This window comes from Aplysia californica, unplaced genomic scaffold, assembly GCF_000002075.1.
Source record: "Aplysia californica isolate F4 #8 unplaced genomic scaffold, AplCal3.0 scaffold00099, whole genome shotgun sequence".
In the NCBI taxonomy this organism is placed as follows: Eukaryota; Metazoa; Mollusca; class Gastropoda; order Aplysiida; family Aplysiidae; genus Aplysia; species Aplysia californica.
Window position 1 is genome coordinate 350,356 of NW_004797369.1, and position 2,795 is coordinate 353,150.

At 41.7% G+C, this 2,795-nt stretch overlaps 1 long non-coding RNA gene across 1 annotated transcript in view; it reads left to right on the forward strand.

The window, feature by feature from the left end:
- The first annotated feature begins 55 nt into the window (after positions 1 to 55).
- LOC118477441 overlaps positions 56 to 2,795 on the forward strand; it is a 12,971-nt gene continuing 10,231 nt past the window's right edge. Inside the window, exon 1 of the long non-coding RNA XR_004858383.1 lies at positions 56 to 543. This is a non-coding gene — a long non-coding RNA (uncharacterized LOC118477441). The remainder of the gene's footprint in view (positions 544 to 2,795) is intronic.

The following is a 2,795-nucleotide window of genomic DNA, read 5'->3' on the forward strand; positions in this document are numbered from 1 at the left end:
TCTCTCTCTCCACCCAATCTCTCTCCCTTCTTCCCCTTCCCTCTCTCTCTATCTGAGACACGCGCACACACGCGCGCGCGAGCGATGAACGTCGCTTCCGTCAGAGTCACCCTCCACTCTCTCCCTCTCCCTCCCTCTCTCTCTCTCCCTCCCTCTGCTTTTCCTTCCTTCTGTGACCACCCACCAAACTCTAAGCATTCACACTACACTGCCAGGCAGTCGCGACATCAACCCTCCACCTCCTGGAGTGACCACTCACCACTACTACTAAAGAAGAAAAAAAAAAAGAAATCACGTGATGCCTAAGCGTAATGTGATTGGCGGAGATTTCCTGGAGTAAGTGGTGACGTTCCCCGTCCAGGTCGTGATGTGATGACGCGCGAGTGGTCAGAGGAGCGAGTGACCATGTGACCATGTGTCGTGCTATTATTGGATAATCCAGCCACAACGCCACACCGGACATTACGTCATTACCTGTTGGATGGACATTTTACCTCGGTTCTTTTTTCCTCTCTACGGACACACGGCAAGCTATATTTAGCTGTAATATAATTTATTATTGTGTTTTTTAAAGTTTTAGCAAGAGTTTTACGGCAATTGCAACACAAAAAGGTCATATAAGTGCCGAAGATTAGAGGTTTAGTTTTAGTTTTAGTAGAGGTTTTAAGCCGCTCGCAACTGCATAAGGTCATATAAGAGCCGAAGATTAGATCAGGTGTTACAAGAGAGTAACAAACACCAAAAAAAAAGGAGGGGAGATAAGGACGATAGATGTTTGATGGGAAAGAAAAAGCAAACCAAACCAAAGCACCCGCCAACCACCCACATGTATTGTATTTAAGGAACCGTATAACCAGCAGGTTTATATCCAAAAATTCGAACGACGAATTTCTGGTGTGGCCATTTCATTGTTATTTTTACTCATTCAAGACACACATTCCTGTCATTCGACAAAGCACGAAGATGCAAGATATTTTACTATCTACGGACGGTACACAGCAATCTATATTTAGCAGTAATATTTATTGTTAAGGGACCGTATCGCCACAAGGTTAATATCAAAACATATTTTGAATGACGAATTTTTGGTTGTGACCATTTCATTTTTATTTTAACCCATTAAAGACCACTCTTGAAGATGCGCTGATTTGGGACTCTTAAAAATAGAAGCACAATACGCCCCGCTATTGATACACATTCACTTTTTTTTTTTAATTCTATTTTCTTTATCCGAGCTTGAAAATGTAAACTAATTTAAATCTGAAAATTTGTGTTTCGGATTCCGGTATAATTGTTCGAAACGTGCAGCAACATTGCGTTTGATCTGCACTCTGTCCTTACAGAGAACGGTGGGAGAGCATTAGAGCCGCGCACTTTCGGGAAAAAAACTATCAAAGCCGTGCACTTTTGGGAAAAAAACTATCAGAGCCGCACACTTTCGGGAAAAAACTATCAGAGCCGCACACTTTCGGGAAAAAGCTATCAAAGCCGTGCACTTTCGGGGAAAAAAACAATTATTAAAGCCGTGCACTATCAAAGCCGTGCACTTTTTGACGATATCGATAAAATTAGATAGCCGATGACCAAAACAGTTATCATCCAACAAATTAAGTACCCTCAGGGTTTTACTGAGCTTGGGACAATAATATATCAATTAGATTTTGTATTGAGTGAATAGGTTTTCCAGGTATAAAAACATCTACAGGACAGGGGCGATCTTTAAAGTGTTGGGGCAGCATTTTCTTGCTCATTCAGGATACAAATTGAAGTTGTGAGACTTGTCCATCTGTGTACATTTGCTTGTTACACATTCTCCCTCCTTTCTTGCGGAAGCGCCTTTGTGTTTGGTTTGTGTTTTTAATTTCAACTTAGAAATGGTCCGGAAGTCGCTCAACGTCTGCAGAAAGACGAATATATTATTTGGATGGGGGCTGTACAGAGTAATTTGGTCAAGGGGACTGTAACCGTTGGATGGAATCAGCGATCTAATTGTATCGATATCGTCAAAAAGTGTGCGGCTTTGATCGTTTTTTGTTGTTTTTTGTTGTTTCTTTTCTCGAAAATGCGCGGCTCTGATAGTTTCCCTTGAGTTTAATTCTCGCGACAGAAAGTTTCTTATTTTTACTGTACGTCTGCTCTCTTTCTGCTGTGAAGGAAGCTATCATTATTCCCCTTGCCACGCCTGGTGGGCAGTTTTGACGCAGCCCGTCTCTTAAATAGTTGCTTTTAAGGACAAGCGGACTAACCCAGATTTCGGGTGTTTCCAGAAATCTTCACCTACACCAAAAGTTACACCAAAAGTGGGCATTGCCCTACCTATAGCAGAAGTTTGATTTCGTTTGTGTGTATATTTGTTTGGTTATAGAGAAAACTCTCCTTGTCTTTTAAAGACACTGAACAAGGGCCAAAAACTTTACCTTTTTGATTTTCTCAAAACAGCTTTTTTCGGGATAGCCCCCTTGTGCTTAAAAGCGACCTATAAATAAATGATCAAAATTGTGCTGACAAGGGTGTGAAAAATGTCGTACAATCACTTCGAGTGAGACGCGCCATCTTTGATCGGCTCTCCGCGTGTGCTCAGCGGTGTTTAGAGAGATTTTTGGGCCGAATCTCGAATCGAATCATCCAAAAACTTGTTGGGAAATGTTATTTCAAAGTTTGTGTTCTTCAGATCTAGGCTGCAGGTAATTGCTTTTTCTGTAAGATTGATGGTAAATGATATGGCAAGAGTATGCGTGTGTGTGTGTGTGTGTGTGTGTGTGTATGTGTGTGTGTGTGTGTGTGTGTGTGTGTGT